This window comes from Euleptes europaea, chromosome 11 (assembly GCF_029931775.1).
Source record: "Euleptes europaea isolate rEulEur1 chromosome 11, rEulEur1.hap1, whole genome shotgun sequence".
In the NCBI taxonomy this organism is placed as follows: domain Eukaryota; kingdom Metazoa; phylum Chordata; class Lepidosauria; order Squamata; family Sphaerodactylidae; genus Euleptes; species Euleptes europaea.
In genome coordinates, this window is record NC_079322.1 from 35,575,152 (window position 1) to 35,594,736 (window position 19,585).

The following is a 19,585-nucleotide window of genomic DNA, read 5'->3' on the forward strand; positions in this document are numbered from 1 at the left end:
GGTTACTGTGTCCTGATGGTTATTTAAATCCATTTACGTTTGAGCAACCAGACAATTTCCCTTTTATTATCTTTCCTAATTTCTTAAAATGTCCTGGAGTTAGGGCTATGCCAGATGTGTTAGTGGACTTAATGTGCATACTATAAAAATACTATACTATAAAAATATGAGGAACATGAGAGATGTGTCAGCTGGTGAAACTGACAGCAGCTCTGCATGTGAATGCCGTGTGAAGTGTAGATCAGCTTTGCACTAAATAAAGGATCAGTTTAGGGATGGCAGCGTACTTTATTTCCTGTGCTAACTCTCATTCTTGTCAGACTATGATGTCCTTGGCATATGCTGGATTTACTCTTTCGAATTCTTGCTAAAACAGTATGGCATCAGTATCCATTAGGGTTGCCAGGTCCCGCTTTGCCACCGTTGGGAGGTTTTGGGGGAGGAGCCTGAGGAGGTGGGTTTTGGGGAGGGGAGGGTCTTCAATGCCATAGAGTTCAATTGCTAAAGCGGTCATTTTCTCCAGGTGAACTGATCTCTATCTGCTGGAGACCAGTTGTAATAGCAGGAGCTCTCCTGCTAGTATCTGGAGGTTGGCAACCCTAGTATCAATCGGAATTGCTTTTTTTCTTGCTTTGCTTCTTTTTTCATGAGCAACTGGATTTGGATCTGCACTGGTGCAGAAATTGTCTGATGGTGCAGTACACTTTGGAATATACATTTGTTTCATTGTTAACAATTTAAATGTGCAGATTTCCAGAAAATAACGGGTACACAGCTGGTGAATGCATTGTGATTCTTCAGTGATTTTGCAAGAAGGGTTGTTTGTTTAATTCTATACCTTGTGTGCACTTCGTTTTCCTGGGATAATTACTACCCTACTGTGGAGAGTGACAGAGTCGTTATCACCTGGTCTTGCTTCTTCTGTTACTTACCTTTGATGTATAGACTTCTAAGGGAAGAGTTGAGAAACCTTTGGGTTTGGTATGGTTACATTCTGGTTCCTGGGCCTTCAGCATGTTTTCAAATGTTGCTCTGCCAATATGGCAGCTTTGTTCTCTGAATTGTAGCAAACTGGAACCTGTACTTCATGCACAGCTGACTTGGGAGATTACATGTGGCTAGTAAATGGGATGTCCCCATTCTTTAGCCTTTTAAATGAGGTCCATTAATAAATATTCCAGGCAAAATCTAAAGCCGAGCAAGAATTTCCTGTCTTGGCGGAAGCCAGTCTTAGTGGCTGATGCTTTGCCAAAATGCTGCTTTTTCTGTTTTCTGTTCTTTTCTTTTCTTTCGCAAATGTCTGGTTTTTACAAGCTTATTTTTAAAGGTAAAAGGATAGCTATATTTCCTAAACGAGTATGTATTAAAACTATTTACCACAGAAAGTGGTATGTACACAAATACTTAATCATAACTTTTTTATTTTCTCTTCACAGCATGCAAGAGGTGCCAGTACTTCAGCTTTCTGATCAAAGTAAGTGATCACAGATGAATGCCTTAGTAGAAGAAAGTGGTCAGTTTGAAAAATGTTCACTTAAAATGCTGTTCCACAGATTAGGCGGCTGGCTGTTTATAGGCATGAAATGCTAAAAGTAGGATGAGAAGAATTTTCATATTGCATTGATACCTTATGCATGTACTCCACTGTGAGTTCCTTAGTGGGAGCCCAGAATTTGAAAACGTGAAAAAGAATGGAATGAAAAAGCAGTTCAGTTGCAAGAGATGTGGAAATATTCCCAATTCATTCCCTTCCTGATTGGGTGACTACAAAAGATTTGATGGATTTAACAGAAGGAGAGCCAGTGTGGTGTAGTGGTTAAGACTGGTGGTTTGGAGCGGTGGAGTCTGATCTGGAAAACCGGGTTTGATTCCCCACTCCTCCACATGAGTGGCAGAGGCTAATCTGGTGAATTGGGTTGGTTTCCCCACTCCTACACAAGATGTCAGCTGGGTGACCTTGGGTCAGTCACACTCTCTCAGGCCCGCCTACCTCACAGGGTGTCTGTTGTGGGGAGGGGAAGGGAAGGTGATTGTAAGCCGGTTTGATTCTGCCTTAAGTGGTAGAGAAAGTTGGCATATAAAAACCAACTCTTCTTCTTCTTCTTAATTTTGAAATGCATGCTCTAAATTTTCATTGCCACGGTGTGCTCAGGATACTCCAGGCTTCAGCTGACAGCAAAGAGAGCAATTGAAACAGGAAATACCTGCTAATGATTTCACTAATTACAAGTAAGAGGAGTGGATTTATGACAAGAAAGTTACGCTCTTGACAGCAAATGGTCCTTGCAAACAGCAAGAAATGTTCACTTCCTCAGGCTATTAGCGTCATATGTACTGACATAATATGTTTGAGGGAGTCCAGCTCATGAGCTTCAGGCTGGATTTTCTGTCCCAATGGTTTTGCAGGGAGTTGGCTTACATCCTCACCAAATGATTTGTTAAACCATGGGCAGATTAATAGAAGATGCTTACATGTTTACTTTGCTGTGGCTACTGCTTCTCTGCAACCACACTTGTTTCTATTTTTCTCCCTCTAGCTGAACTGTGTGACTTCCCAAAGCCAGCCATCTAATGTTCTTAATGTTCATGTGTGTCCATTTTTTGGTTGGCACAGGGTATAACCCTTAGGACAAAATACAAATACAATACCTTTATTGGCATCTTGAAATAATAAAATACGCCAAACAGCTGGCTAAAATAGGTTAAGATCATTCTTATTATTCATTAGTAGTGATAGTTTATCAGTTAAAATTGAGGTTTTGTGAAGTGCTTAAGCTCTCTTGAACCGGATGATCTTTGAAGGTTCTCTCAGTGAGGCTGTAGCTAAAAAGGAGGCTACTATAACAGTAAGGTCCTTGTCCTGATCTGCTAAAAGGAAGTGAGTCAGATCCCTTTTTGATCTTATACACCAAGGATCTGGCAGATGGCTGAGCATTAAATGGCGAGGACTGTTGTGAAGGAGCAGTCCAGTAGGATGTGTTGCACTGAGTTGAGGACTCCAGCATCGCAGGTGCATAAACGGGCATTGTGAGGTGTACAAAGAAACCTGCCATAAGTCACTGCCGATGGGAAGGCATTTAATATAATCCTTAGGAAATGTGTTAACCCCAATCCACCTGCTAAAAAATATCATTGCAAGGAAGGCTGCCAGTGGCGGGGTCTGTTGGAATATAGCAATGCCTTGTGTACAAAGATGAGGAAGGAAGATCCTGCAGGGGGCAGCAAGCTGTAAGTAAATGGGAGTGTAGGAGGAGTACCTTCTTTCTAAAAGGGCTTTTCCTTGTCTGGTTGTAGAATGTTACTCTGAGGGTTTTCTTCTAGAACAGTGGTTCCCAACCTTTTTTTGACCAGGGACCACTAGGACTTTTTTGTTCAGTGCAGGGACCCCAAGGTTCAAAATAAAAATTCAGAGAATTTGAAAATAAACTTTAATCATAACTGTTAGTTAAACTTTAAGCTTAGAATAATATTTGAATATATATTTTTATAATAGAGAACTTTTAATTGAAAATATTAATTTATTATGGGTTTATAACTTTGTTTTGCGGACCTTAATTTAGTTCTCGCAGACCCCTGGGGGTCCACGGACCCCTGGTTGGGAACCAGTGTTCTAGAACCATCTAAAATAGGTATGCCCAATGTGGTGGGTGGCATGGCCCCCGCCGGCATTTTTCCTGGTACCTGTACCTAGAAAGTGGGTGGGGCCATGTGGAGCTTTTGCCCAGGAAGGCTTCTTACTGGCCACTGGAGATTTAATTGGTTGTGCAAATTTTTAAAAACTTTGCTCGGACAGTAGCTCCCACCACACCACAAGGATCTTTACCATATGACTGAAGGTAAGCTGCAGCAGCCATTTTTGTGGCTGGCACCACCTCATGCACCACCTCTAGATGTCTGGTCTAGAACTCTTTCTCAGCTACTTAGGCAGCTAGGTTTATTTCTTCTCTTTCCTTTCCAGTTTGTTAGTTCCTAAATAAAGCTTTCTTTGCTGTTTTAATCCATTCAGTGTCCCGACTGCTGTATAGGCACTCTGCCAATAGAGAATGGGTTTACAAAATCCCCAGGGCCCAGATCATCTAGGGAGCAGGCAAGGTGCTGCTGGGGGAATGCTAGCAGTGTCTGTCATCTGATCAACTATGTTATTATGTTTTTCTGAACGTGAGAGGAGTTCAAGTTGGCTGTGGGGAAATAATTGTCTGAGGGCCTGTGGTGGTTCTCTGCCATCGAGGCTGAGAAGGATGAAGTAGCCTTGCCTGCATTTTCCTGCAGCTGTGTTGGTCCCCTTTCCCAGCCTGCACACTTTTCCAAATAATACGATATTGCTGGTCAAATGCTCTGAATATGTGATGTCCCTGCAACAAAAGTGCTGATTCGGACAAAAATATCCAGCTTCGCTGAAACAGAATAACAATTATAAAATGGGGGAGGGGCAATATGATCCTTAGGAAAGATCTTGAAGAAATTCACTTTTTATTTGTTTATTTCACATGTTCTTCTATAAGGTGAACAGATAACAGGATGGAAGAAGGGGATACTGTGTTAGCCTGAGATGTGTGTGTTGATGCTTCCCCATCTCCCTGTAGCTGTTTCCAAAAAGTATTTGTTGTGTCGTATTGAAAGGCAGATTAATGCAGCGGAGAACTCACAGTCCCATTACACATTATACAATTTGTGTGGTTTCTGTCAGTTTGTCTCTTTTATGGCCCTATAAGATAAGCCCAATCTCATCAGATCTCAGAAGCTATGTAGGGTCAGCCCTGGTAAGGAGACCACCAAGGAATTCCAGGGTCGCTATGCAGAGGAAGGCAATGGCAAACCACTTCTGTTAGTCTCTTTCCTTGAAAACCCTATGGGTTTGCCATAACTCAGCTGTGACTTGATGGCACTTTACACAGAAAAGATAGTCTGGGCTATTCAGGCTCTCCACCTATTTCGAGCTCAGAACTCAGAAGATTGGCCCTGGTTAGCACTTGCTTGGGAGAACACCAAGGAAAACAGGTTGCCTTGCAGAAGAAGGCAGATCACCTCTGCTCATCTCTTCCCTTGAAAACTCCATGAGGTGTTGCCATGGCTTGGCAGCACTGGAATTCCTTGGTGGTCTCCCATCCAAATACTAACCAGGGCTGACCCTGCTTAACTTCTGAGATCTGATGAGGTCTAGCCTGGGCCATCCAGGTCAGGGCAGTTGTAATTGGAGGGTAGTTAAAGTAATGGCACCACCAACTGGCTAACATTCAGTTAAATAAAAACAAGTCCAGTGGCACCTTAGAGACTAACAACATTTATTTCAGTATTAGTCTTTAAGGTGTCACTGCGCTTTTGTTTTGTTTTGCCATGACAAACTGACACAGGTACCCCATTGCAATTGACATTCTGTTGCAGATGAACAAAGAGTTGGTTATGTTTGATCACTTGTTAATCATAATCAGTTCTTAAAAAGAAGAAGCCAAATGCAGTCGCAGGAGCAGTCTCACAGTTACAAGGATAATGCAGACACAAGGGTTGTGTAACGTGTATGAGACCCTAACACTTTAACCGAACATATTTTCAGACTGCTAAAATACATGGTGCCCTGACCTGGATGGCCCAGGCTAGCCTGATCTCGTCAGATCTCAGAAGCTAAGCAGGGTCAGCCCTGGTTAGTATTTGGATGGGAGACCACCAAGGAACACCAGGGTTGCTGTGCAGAGGAAGGCACTGGCAAACCACCTCTGTTAGTCTCTTGCCATGAAAACCCCAAAAAAGGGGTCGCCATAGGTCGGCTGCGACTTGACAGCACTTTACACACACACACTAACAATACATGGTAGTTTTGTGTACATTTTAACGTGCTGCATATTTTACCTTGGTTTCCTCAAAAATGAGGATTTCTGATTCAGACCTAATTCTGCATGGATTGAGACTTCTTCAGAAAGTTGCTTCTAATACCTTCCTTTGGATCACCTAACAATAGCTGCTGTAGGCTATGCAAAGTCTTTCTTCTCAGTGGCTGATGGGATTGGCTGAGCAATGAACTCGGTTTTTGTTAGCAAGCTTAGGTTCAGAAGCTGCGAAGCAGCCGTGCATGAGGCAGTCGTTGCTGACGTTTGTTTGGCTGTTATTTGCAACCTCATGTCTTTCATAAGGTTCTTTGGGGGGGATATTTCAGAGGTTGAAAGAAACAGGTCACAGAAACTCTTTATTATTTCCTACGAACCAGCAGAATTGATAGCAATTACGTCGTAAGTTTAATGGAGTTGGTTTCAGAGAGCACTTTTTAGACAATAAGGGCACTAGTGCAGAGTTACTGTACCACATTTATTATTTTAAGGCATCTTTTCGGTGCGCAGAATGCTTTAAAAGGCTTATCCTTTTGACCTCTGACAATCCTATGATAGTAGCCTGGTTGACAGAAAAATCACTTGTCAAAGGCCACCTGGACAGTTGCAAAGCAAGGCAGGTCAACAGTACCCCAGAGTGGCTTCATTATGTACTTCTATTTTTTTTCTTTTTGATTATATTATCTAGTAGTATTCATAGAAGATACGCTGTGTACATAAACAAGAGGTTATTAAGAGACAATTGTGAGTTAGGATGCTTACTGCCTTTGTTTTGTTGGTATCCTGCGCATCTGAGAGCGAAAGGGAGCCACAACTGGATCTATGGGTCTGGCAGAAATCCAGAAATGTAGTTTTATGTGACACTGTTACAGCAAGCAGGATGTTCTGCTTTTATTGTCTGATGTAACTCCCAAAGGAGGTGTGGCTTGTCACTTGAGGAATGAATTGCCTCTTTGACAGAACGGTGCTCATTAGGCATCTTCTGGCTCAGCTGAAGAAGACAAATATTGTTGAAGAAAGGCTCCTTTCTCAACTCTCCATCCATTTTGGATTGGGGTGTCCAGAGTTTTGTCAGATTTGCATGGGGGACAATGCTGACACAAGCATCCCTTATGTAATGTGCAGGCCATCTTCTTCCTTTCAGGGATTATCCTCTGTGGCGCTATATATCTCACTAAGTACTTTTTTTTTTTTTGGTTTGATTATTGTCCTCTGATCTCACGAGCATTGGGGCCGGCATCAGAGGCAGTATTGTTGGGAACACTGCCACCAGCCTGCTGCCTTGAAGCAGCAGGATACAGGTATTGCTACCTGCTCATCCCTGCATGTTGCAGAAGCTGCTGGGGCACTCTCCCATTTCCTGTGGGAAAGGTACCAGGGGAAGCAACATAGTTTAGCACTGCTGATGCTAAGAGGGAAGCATCTGGAAACACCTATATGTCATGTGGGTGTGTCCCAAATTCCACAATGAAAGTTGGTCTGCTTCAGCTGTCCGCTCGTATCTCTTACCTTCTTTCATCTTCCTCCTGAACTTCCATAGAGTACTTGAACTTCTCTAGTGCCCATAAATTTAACTGAAAATTAAAGAATGTCGCACTGTTATCTAGATCTATCTGTGTATAGGCACAGAAATTGTCTCTACTCCAAGTCCCATACTATAAAAATTAGAAAAGAGGCGAGCAAAGTATCTACAAACATTCGTTTTCCTGCCGTGGCATGAAAGCTTCCTTTTTTATTTTTGCCAGCCAGTCATGCATCGCCTTTCCTATGTTCCCCTGATATCTAGCCAAGACCGAGAACCTGCTTTGGATAATCAAGAGGCTTTCGTGAATTACATGACATCTAAACGAGCCCTTTAGCGCTTATTTCCATAAAAATGTAATCAATTGTGTTTTGCTATTTGTATCTTTCATGTGGAATGGTAATCTAATATACAAACCACACATGCTTGGTCCTGTAACTTGACATCCCAGTTACCAAACTGTACTTATAGCTGAATGAAGGTAATAGGAAGTAAGACTTGCACGGAGATTTTATATTTTTGCCATCAAATTGCAGCTGATTTATGGCGACTCCATAGGGTTTTCAAGGCAAGAGGTGGTTTGCTATAGCCTGCCTCTACTTAGGGACCCCAGTATTCCTTGGTGGTTGCTTATCCAAATGGTGACCATGGCCAACCCTGCTTAGTTTCAGAGATCTGATGAGATCAGGCTAGCCTGGGCTATCCAGGTCAGGGCTGTACAGTCTACATCCCAGTAAAGAATTTAGGACAAAGAATACACGAGCATTTGAGCAATTCGGTACTGTACACAAAAAAATATGCTTATTGTGTGTTCATCAGTAGTTCCTGCAACTGGGTGGTTTTGGATCAATCACATACTTTCAGCCTAACCTACTTCACAGGGTTTTTTTGTGCAGATAAAAAGGAAGAGTGAAGATTTATGTAAGCTGCTTTGGTCACTACTCTGGAGAAAGACCAGGGTAGAGGCTGTGTGGGGTGGGTGAGTGGGGAGGAGACAGAAAATTTAAGACAGAGGGGCAGATAAAGGTAGGTTGGCTGTCAGGTGGGAAGGAGGTAGGATTACCAATTCCAAGATGGGGAATTCCTGGAGATTTATGGGGTGGAGCATGATGAGGTTGGGATTTGAGGAGGGGAGGGACCTCAGAAGGGTATAATGCCATATAGTCCACCCTCCAAAGCACCCATTTCCTCCAGGAGAACTAGGATTGCTAACCTCCAGGTGAGGGCTGGAGATCACTGGAATTGCAACTGATCTCCAGATGACAGAGATCAGTTCCCCTGGATTAAAATGGCTGCTTTTTGGAGGGTAGAATCAATGGCATTATACCCTGCTGAGGTTGCCTCCCTCCCCAAACCTCACTCTACCAAAACTGTACCCTACCAAAACTGTTGGGGTGGTTGGCAGAAAGAGTGATGGGGTGGGGGGCGGGGAGAAAGTGACAGGCATGGAGGGGAGAGAGTAAGAAAAGGAGTGGCAGGAGGGAGAAAAATTGAGAGACTGAGAGAAGTAGGGGGAGAGGGGAAGAAGCAAAGGTATGGAGAATGGGATAGCTGCTCCTGCAAGTTTCTTGCGGGTCCCCACTTGTTATTTCTAATGGCAAAAAACGGCTACTGCAGTGATTCATCTGAGATGTAAAGGGGAAAAAATCTGTGTGTGCATTATCATGCTTGATTTGTTTTCTATTTTTAAATGTCATGAATTTGCAATATATGGTAGAGCAAATTAAGCAAATCGTTTACCATACTTCGAACTGATAGAAGAAACAACGTAAGCTGAAAACAACATTTTCAGCGTAAACCCAGGCCCATTGCCTGAGTATGGTACCCTGAAACCTAGCAATGTAGGAGAGATTTTGGGGATTATGCCCAGATTAAATGTCAACAAGAGCTGAGCTCTGCCAATATTCCACAGAGGTCATATGAGGAAAATCACATACTTCTCCAGTTTAAACTAAAAATGTCTTCAGTGGTGCTCCCCCTCCCACCCCAGTGGTCTTTCCTGGCTAAAGATTTACTGATTTTCAAGGGGAAAAAATGATGTGACTGTGTCAAAATATAGTTGTTCTGATATCAGCAATTCCCTGAAACCTTTTGTAGATGATGTTGTGGTTGAAGGCAGATATTCTGTGACAATGATGGAGATGGACGGACTGAAATGGAGCCCCAAAGACTGGCAGAATATGGGAACCAATGCACTTTATCGAATGGAAAGGGTTTTTACAACCCAAAGATCAACCTTTTTTGCATCTGTGGAATGTCTGCTTTGGAGGACTTATACTATTACTTATTTGAATGCCCTCTATATGTGGAACCCGGGTTGCTGGGTTGGTTTTTGGCCTAAACACCTGTCCTAGTCCTGATAATTTAGTATTTTTGTTAAAAAGACTTTGATGGGTTTGTTTCTTATAGGACCTCCCTGTATGCTCTAGCAGCAAAGAAAATAAGGTCCAATATGGTTGCTAAGAGAGTTGATCCTTCAAGTTGATTTTAATGGTTGCAAGGTCTCATTGACCAATTGGGACACCACCACAATTTTTAGCTGCTTTCTCTGTATGCATCAATTTAGCATAGTTTTATTATGTATATTTATTATCAATCTAGCAATTTTTAACCTATTTTCCTTTTATTGTGTATTTATGATATTGATGATGCGTTTGTAATGGCCTAAGGCTATATGCAACCCAAAGGGAAGACATGCCACCTCTCGATTGGAGGGACCATGTTCTGGGCTTGAGTCCCAGGACCTGGCATCCAGATTGGCTAGTGCCCCATGAGCTCACATGGGATGGAATCTGAAAAAGGAGCCGACCCTTTGTGTGTGAGATGAAGGAGGATTGGCATGATTGAAGTGAAACTGGACAAGTGAAATGTTGTGTGCTGGTGCGGTCGTGGATGTGCTCTACCACTGAGCCATAGCCCCTCCCCGCTCTTAGAGGAGCTACATGTTGAAGTTTCAGCACCTGTTGTAAGAGGGACAGTTACATGCACAATGCAAAGGGATAATTTAAACAAAGGGACAAAGCTCCTAGAAAAGTAGGATAAGAGGACTGAAATTTGGAATGCTGAAACAGAGAGCTTTATTTGGGCTGTATGCACTCAGAATAATGCATTCATGAATATGGCACCAAGCCCAATAATGCCCACAACAAATGCAATGTTGAACACCCACACACACTTGTCCAGTGTGTAAACTCTAGAGAAAAATTTGGGAAGCGGGAGAACAGCAACAGGAAAGCCAGTGGGTGTATTAGCTATCCTGAGTGGGGGCTCGTCTGGGAAAATACCAAGTTTCTGGGCAGCTAATAGCCCTTGGACCTACACTAACTAGGAGAGTCAGAATTCCCAGCTTGCCAGAGTCATATGAGGACCAAAGCAAGAGTTCTGAGGGAAATCTATGGAATGAGAAGAATCCAAGGAAAAGCACATAGAAGTAATCATGCAGGGAAAGACTGAGCACAGGAAGAGATCTGGGACTTAGTTTATGCACCAGGCCAAGAGATGCCTAAAGATATGTTTACCGAGGTTATTTCAAGGGGAGGCCATTGCAGTTTCTAATAAAGGAATAATAGAGAACAAACAATTTGATTTTCTCAAGCTTGGAGAGAGGAAGGGAATTCAGCTGGGCTCAGTGGACAGCTATTTGATTGGCTAGAAGGTTGGCAAAAGGCAGACCCCATGTCTCAGGTCTTCTCCAAGGCACTTAGAATTATGTATGTATCTGCTCTGGCTAGTTCACCAGCTACAGCCAGTCCTCAAAAAACATGATCTGGCCACAGTGATCCATGGTTTGATCAGATCAAAGTTAGATTAATGTAATGCACTCTACATGGGACTGGCATTGAAAATAGTGTGGTCTCCCTGTATGAAATAGCCTTTTACACAATACAGGGTGGTGGTGACTTTTTAATGCAAAGGTTAGCATGTTGAATTGAAAGTGAACTGGAAAACTTTAATAATCCAGTCATATGGTACACTTTAAACCCCCCTTGATTTCAACAGAAGAGCTTAATACTGAAATCCAAGGTATGTGAAAATACAGAGATCAAATTATTTATTGTTCCGTTTGTTCTAGGTTGACATATATTATATTATTCTAGGTTGATCTATACATGACTGTTGGACTAGGACAGGGATGGGGAACCTCAGGCCAGGGGGGCGTATACGGCCCCCGAGGACATTTTTTGTGGCCCTCGGGAGCTCCAGGGCCCCGCTATGGAGGCGCGGCACAGGGCGGCCCTCCCTGAGGGTGTTCCTGGGGCCACGGCTTGCAGGAGCGCTGTGGCACCCTTTGGACCTCCTCTCGCCGACTGACGGCTGTTAGTCGGCAAGAGGAGGGACGCTTCCCCCAAGACTGCCCCCTATAGCTGCAGCGTGCAGGAACGCCGGGGCACACTGTAAGCCCCTCTTGCTGCCTGTCGGCTGTTGAGCAGCGAGGGGGGCTTCGGGGGGCCTTTTGTGGACTCTGGGGGTGGGAAAGCATGGAGCCAGGTCGCATGGGGCCGGCGGGTGTGTGTGTGTGGGGGGGGGGAAGGCTTTTCTCTCTTCCTCTCTTTCTGTGTCTTTCTTTGTCTCCCTCCGTCCTTTTCTTTCTCCCCCTTTCCATTTCTTTCTCCCTCTCTCCTTTTTCCTCTTTCTCTGTTTTCCTTCCTTCCTCCCTTGCCGATCGACCGCAGGCTGCGTTCCCCTGGCGCCTCGTTTGCTCGGGCCCACTGCTGGCTGCCCTCCCACCTGGGAGGGGGGGGAGCGGGAGTGCCCTCCAGGCCTTCTCTGCGAGGCCTCCCCTGGGGTTGCCAACCTCCAAGTGGTGGCCGGAGACCTGCCAACCCTAGCCTCTCCCCCCCCCACCAGGAGATCTACACCTGGTATGGCCCCCAAATGATGTTATAAATGTGCAAATGGCCCTTGGCAGGAAAAAGGTTCCCCACCCCTGGACTAGGATCTGGTTGACCCAGGTTCTAATCCACATTCTGCCATGGAAGCTTGCTGAGTGACCTTGGGCCAGTCACACATTCTCAGCCTCACCTACCTCATAGGGTTGTTGTGAGGATAAAATGGAGGAAAGAAGAACAATGTAAGCCACTTTAGTTCCCCATTGGGGAGAAAGGTGCAGAATAAATGGAGTAAATAAATAAATATAAATAAATCTATGGCTGTACATAAATTAGTTATAAAGTTCTAAAACTCTGCTTGGAGATTTCTGGGGAAAACAATAATTGTTCTATGCCTCCAGTTACTGTTTGACTCAAAAACCCCAATGTAGTTTAATGATTGTGCATTGCTGGGTTATAATTTGTTTTTCACGTAGGCCAGCAATTTTTGTGAAATTTAGAAGTAAATAGTGTGCTATAAGCCATTAGTATGGATTTGTTTATTGTATATAGTTTTAGTTCAGTTTGAGAATAACTGGTGAATTTAAATATAATTTATTTTTTGAGTCAGTAATTGGGAATGTAGACATGAGGGGGATCATAAGGGTACCAATTATGCCCATGAGGTCCTGAAATTTAGGTACAGACATAAATCCTGACTTGCTCAGAGGAAGAACAAAGGATGATTTTTATTTTGCAAGCTTCTCAGTGCTGTTACATTTAGTGATAAAATAATGTGAATGTCTCTCTTTCCAGCCATTTTTAGTGCTAGGGAAGGAATCTATTGCTATCTCTTGTTTTCTGACCTACCGGTCTTTGAAAATCCAAATTTCAGGTTTCATATCATCTGAAGACTAAACAAAAACAATACCTCTTCTACCTTTACATATCTCAGATGGTGAAATCTCTCTCTTTTAACTTTTTCCGAAAGTGAATGCTATGTCAGCGGTTTTGACAAATGCTTTGTTTCTTACAGGATACGATAACATTAACTCTCTGTTTATTACACAGTGACATTAGTTGTTCGGTCTTGATGGATGGGGGGCGGAGAGAGGGAGACCATGGTGAAGCATGAGAAGCGGCTTCTCTTCTAAGCAAAGTGTATGCAGTTTTGTGCCTGAGGGCAAAACTAGATGTTGTGAGATAAACACAGGCTTCCCACACCGCAGCTTACCTTTGTAATACTAATACCGGGAAGGGAGGAGAGAAAACATTTGCAGGACAATCAACAAGAAGGAGGGCTGCATTTAACCTTTTACCAGTAGTTCAGTCTAAGAGCCAGCATGGTGTAGTGATTAAGGTGTTGGACTAGGATCTGGGAAACCCAGGTTCGGATCTCCACTCTGCCATGGAAAATTTGCTGGGTGACCTTGGGCCAGTGACACTATCTTAGCCTTGACCCTGGCAAGTATTTGGATGGGAGAACTCCAAGGGATACCAGGGGTGTGCCTTGAAAACCCTATGGAGTTGTCATAAATCAACTGTGACTTGACGGCAAGAAATATGTTGTTTGTCCCATAAGTGCTTTCCCACCCTGGCTCACTGTAAAGTTGCCCTCCTCCCAAACCAGATGTGAGTCCATTAGGCAATTCTTGCAATGGAGATTTTGCAAAAACAGGAGGGCCTAAGCACCCCTCTTTCCAACAATCCTCTCTTGTAGGTGTCTGGGCTTGTATTCTTGCTATCTTGCCAGAAACATGTATTTGCCAAGATAATATCCACTTCCCCTTGAGGGAGCAGAGACAGACTGCAGTGTTTCTACCGCATGCCATGTGATGTGGGGAAGCCAAGAGTCCACTAGTACCACTACAGTATTTATTTGGCTTTGTAAAACACTTGTCTGCATGTTGCACTTGAGGGATTAGAGCCTTGTCCCATCATGTGCATTTAGCCTTCATTGTCACATTCCTGAACGTGTGCTTGGGCCCCCATTAGTCTACACTGGTAGAAGCATAGCATTTCAGCCTAGAAGTCTCCTGGATTTCATTTATGCTTTTAGAGGATCAAATTCTTATTTCTGTATCCCTAGCTGAAATGTTAGAGCACATGAACCTTCCATGTACATGTGGCTCTAATGTGATCGTTAGGCATGCCTTGCTAATGCTGTTGATAATGCCATTTGCCATTATGGATTTTGGAACTCTAAGAAAAATCCATAATGCAGATGCTAGTCTGCAGTTAAAGTAGGAGAAACCACCATATGTTTGCATATTCTCTCTATTTCCATAATGGCTTGCTGATCTGTAAGCTCGCAGATGAATGGGGATGAAATGTTTGTTCACTACTGCATTTTTCTCCTCTCCCCTTTCTTATAGTTCATTCCTGTCCATAAGTCAATAATAAGATTTTGGGGGTTATCCGTTTTATTTTGGGTAAGTGGGATGCTCTGGAATGCATAACCTTTTAAGGTCAGCCAGCAACCTTGAATGAGTTAACTTGAGGTAACTGTAAGTACACATTCGGTGCACTTCATCCTCTTATTGAATGCTAGGTATTGTTAAGTTTTGCTCTTGGAATAAGACCATTGCTTCAGCTACATGGTTGCAGTTGAAGGCCACTAATATAGTATAGTTTTGGTGAAAGAAACGTTTTTATTAATATGTTTTAAGTGATGAATAAGACTACATTTTTTAAGGTACTGCACACACAAAAATTCAGTATTTCTTGGAGATTCTCTCTGATGAGGTAAGATGTGACACTATGTACTCCTCACTTGCCCAAGTAGTGTAAAATCCAAGAAGAGTGCTACAGAATTTAATATACTTTTGAGTGAGAGAACACTGAACCTTACTGGCAGTATTGGAGGCATCATGAAAATATCTTGGTTTGTTTGTGAGAAGAATGAACAAAGAAGTCCTTGAACGTACGAACTGTCTTTCTACATGGCTTGCGCAGGGCAGAGATTGAAATCTTCCAGGTTTGGAACAAATGTTGTTTGGAGGTACAAATATTTCAAAACAAGACAACACCGGTGGTTTGTTCTCCTGCCTACACACTAGGGTTAAACTGGTTTATATGTGTTGTCTACATGTAGCCACAGTGTCTTTGTAATATCATATATTTTGTGAGAAGAATGAACAAAGAAGTCCTTGAACGTACGAACTGTCTTTCTACATGGCTTGCACAGGGCAGAGATTGAAATCTTCCAGGTTTGGAACAAATGTTGTTTGGAGGTACAAATATTACAAAACAAGACAACACCGGTGGTTTGTTCTCCTGCCTACACACTAGGGTTAAACTGGTTTATATGTGTTGTCTACATGTAGCCACAGTGTCTTTGTAATATCATATATTTTAAAAATACACGTGGAGCCTATTTGAAGCAAACGTACTCCTAAAAGCTGGCAGCACGACTGCTAATCCTGCATCAGAATCCTGAAGCAACAGAGTAAACCCCCACCATGGTACCCAATATTACTTTCAGTCCAGTAAAAACCCCATCTCTCTGTACCTGCATAAATACTGGAAGCATAACAGGACCATGTAAAGTCCTGTAAAGGTTACATCTCTGCATAGGATTGCACTTCAAATCTCAAACTTGCAGGTAGATTGCTCACCCAGAACACATTGCTTACTCGTAACTGCTGGTGAAGAAATAGTCTATCACCACTAATCATAACTGGCTGTCAACATCCTTGACATTCAGGTTACCATTCATATTCGTAGAATTACCATGTAAACTTTGGGGGTTATCGCACCAATAAATTTGTGCATCCTCGCCACCCAACCCTTTAAACCGTTTAGGGAAATCCTCACCGCACTTTCCCCCACTGACGCTTTCAACACAAGTGCCAATACGTAACATTTCCCCAATACAGCAGAGTGAGCAGAACGTTTTTTGGGAGGGGAGGAGCGGGGGAGCACCACGTCATTGGGCAGCTGTACTCTCTGTGCCAATGGCCCAATATCCTTTTGTCCCTTCATCCTAACATTCTTTCCTCCTAGTGATAGATTCAAATGTTCGGTTAAAAAAAAATTACGGAGGAGATGGAAGGAAGTGAAATGGCCGCCTGGAAACACAAACTGGGATGAACTGGAGGGGGCGGAGTCAGCGAGTGGAAACATGGGAAAAGTGGGTGTTGCCACTGGGATTCGCAGCAACGTTCTCAGCCCTTCGCACTTGCGAAGAAAACATCACCAGAAAAGGTTTTCCGGAAAGAATGATTACTTGGTGCTTTGAAAATGGTTCCACAACCAAACCGGGGGGGGGGGGGAGGTGCAGTGAGTGCTGAAAATGTGACTAGCCCAAGGTCACCCAGCTGGCTTCTTGTGTAGGAGTGAGGAAACAAATCCAGTTCACCAGATTAGAGTCTGTCGCTCATATGGAGGAGTGGGGAATCAAACCCAGTTCTCCAGATTAGAGTCCACCGCTCCAATAGCAGCATAATGAACAAAAATATGCTAGAAGAGAAGGGAGTGGAAGATAAAATAATACTCAAAGTCCTAGGTGAAAAAGTATGATTTGAAAATGTGCTGGAAAGTTGCCATGTTCAGCACTATACAAGTGTCTCTGGGGAGGGAGCCACCAGAAAGAAGGCTCTGCCCTTTGGGGCCACCTTCCTCAAGGTGGGCACACTTTCTAAGATCATCTCACTTTGTGAGTAAATTAGATTTGCTCAGTGCTGTTGCTTCTGGCTTGCTTTCCTGTTGTGCCTGAGCACCACCCCAGGTGACAGAGCCAGGGGCCTTATTTATGTATTTATTTATCATACTTCTAACCCGCCCTCCCCCAGCCAGGGCGGGTAACAACATTAAAATTTACAACTATAACAGTAAAACATATAAACCATTCCTCAATGATAAAAAAGATAGGTGCCATATGTATATAGTGCCTACTGCAGCAAAAGATGCCAGACCCAAGTCAGATCAGCTCAAAACCAGGTCGGCTATCCACCCCCAGTAAATTGACTGTAAAATAAAAGGAGGGGGGGAGGCAAGTATTGATATCAATTATAGGCCTGGTGGAATAGCTCTGTCTTACAGGCCCTGTGGAACTCTTTCAGGTCCTGCCGGGCCCAGATGTTACTAGGCAGTGCATTCCACCAGGCCCTGGCCCTAGTCGAGGACAGCCGCGCACTCCTAGGGTCAGGGACCACCAACAAGTTATTATCAGCAGAGCATAACGCTCTTCCGGGGGGGGGGGTATACCAAGAGAGGCGGTCCTGAAGATTCAGGGGTCCCAGACGGTGTAAGGCTTTCAAGGTCAAAACCAGCACCTTAAATCTGATCTGATACTCCAGTTGGAGCCAGTGCAATTGTTGGACCACTGGCTTATAAAGTTGAGTGGGTCACAGCGTGGCCATATCTTGATGAAGTCAAAACCAGCTTGCTGACCTTGACTGCCTCCCCATCACAGTGCCATTTAGCTGTACAAGCAGTGTGTTCCCTGTTGGCAGAGTGGCATTACTCTTCCTCAGTGGGTTTGGCAGAGCACAGTGGAGAAGCTGAATCAAGAAGTCCTAACTGGGCAGGCAGTTTAAGAGCAGGGCATACTGAGTTTTCTTGCCTGCTTCCACCATCTTAAGTCCATTTTTGGTAAGTGGAAGATCAGGAAGCCCAGAAATCTCAAAAACAGTTGATTACAGATTTTATGGGACTTTTGCCATTGTATTCAGCAGCTGTAAAAAAAAAAAAATAGGTGTCCTAGTAGGCAGGGGTGTAATAGGCTTTCTGTACCTTATCTCTTTGCATGCAGACATCTTCAGCTAGGTAATAAAAAGGGCCACGTTTTTTAAATTATTTTTTTGCAGTGGTCAAAAGGGATCTGAAGTGCCTGCAGGCCAAATCCTATTCCAAACACATTTGCAGTGTGGGTGATCGGTGGGATGCAGAACAGTCAGACCTCTTTTTGTTTGTCTCCCTTACTGGTCAAAAAGAGAAGGGGGTGGGGCTGATACCCATTCTTATATAGGCTTCATCCCCCCTCCCCCAAATCCATCACAAAGAAAGCAGCATCATGCTATTTGGCTCATCCTTCATCTAGCTGTGGCAAACCACGCTCCTTCTCCATTGCCTCTCTGTGTCGCAGATTCAGGAGCTACCTTCCCACAACAACAGTCGAGGCAAATTGCACTTATTGATAATGTTAATTGTAGCACCTGTGATGATTATTGCCTCTGCTGCTGCCTTTATTTCCTGGCAAGGATGCCAGTAGCTTTTACAGCTATAGGGAAACCATGTAAATATGAATGTGATTTGCAGGATGGTAGATAAAACTCAAGATACCTGTATGTGTGAGGCCTTCTTAGGTGATGTTTGGTTGTGGTCGAAGCCTTCAAGGACTTGCTAATTTCCTTTTTTTCCCTGAGCAAGTTCCATTATCCATGTAGTCGCTTTGTTTAAATTGTGCCTCCGTCCCGTCTAATGAGCTAAAAAATGTGCCAAAGGCAGCAAGAACCAAAGCTGAAAGACAATTACTGTGAGCCAATGGCAACACTTTAGAGCTGTTACTTGAAGTTCCATGTTTCAGATTATTTGGCAATCATTTGTAGCTTGTGTCTCAGGCCACCCAGGCAATGTGAATAAATATGCATTGGCCCAGAAGAAACATGTGAAATGTGTAATTTTTTGTGCAGAAGTAAGTTAATCAAGTGGTTTTCCCCCCGCACAGAACACACAGTGATCAAAGTAGATGAATATGCTTTATTAAAGACTCCATAATGTTATTCCAGACCTTCCTTACTTTTGGATGAAACCCCATAAATATCCATCTATATACTGTTGTGCAAGCAACTTGTCACCATCCTCTTAGTCTCCCTGCTATACTTCGGATTCCTGGTACCCTGACTTCTTGGACTGACCCTGACTCACGCCTTGGACTGCCCTTGTCTGTATTGGTATCTTGGATTCTGCCTGAACCATGAATGACCTTGGACTGCTTCCCAGACTATGCTTCAAGCCTCCGGCCCTCACTCTCTACCTGCAGCACGACACTTACCTTCAGTCACACAGTAAAGATCCTTGAGCTGTGGTGACAGCTGCTGCCAAAGCAACATTTTGAAAAATCTGCACAGCAAATCAAATCTCCAACGGCCAACCAGAAGCCTTGTTGGGCAGAAGCCATGCCTGGCCCAGCCCAGTTTCTTAAAACACCACATTGGGGACCCCTGTTACACAGTCTTATTCTAGTCTAAGCCCATTGATTTCAGTTGGCCTAGATTGGAGTAAGCCTGTTTAAGATTGCACTGTCATCATGCAGTACAAGAATGTTTTCACCAGAATGGAGCATTTTTAGTTTCTGCTGATAAGAGGACAGGGGAATCCTTGGTATGCTTTATCTGCCTGGAATCACACCAGCTTCATACCAGCCTTCTGAGACCTCCATTAATCTGAATCATTAAGAAAAAGTAGACTGATAATTATTTTTCACTCATTAT

The 19,585-nt window shown here is 43.6% G+C and overlaps 1 protein-coding gene across 1 annotated transcript in view; it reads left to right on the forward strand.

Annotated features, from left to right (window-relative positions):
• THRB (thyroid hormone receptor beta) overlaps window positions 1-19,585 on the forward strand; it is a 159,767-nt gene that overhangs the window by 16,336 nt on the left and 123,846 nt on the right. The window contains exon 2 of the mRNA XM_056857230.1: window positions 1,437-1,474. The gene's annotated coding sequence lies outside the window, so the exon portion shown is untranslated. The remainder of the gene's footprint in view (window positions 1-1,436; window positions 1,475-19,585) is intronic.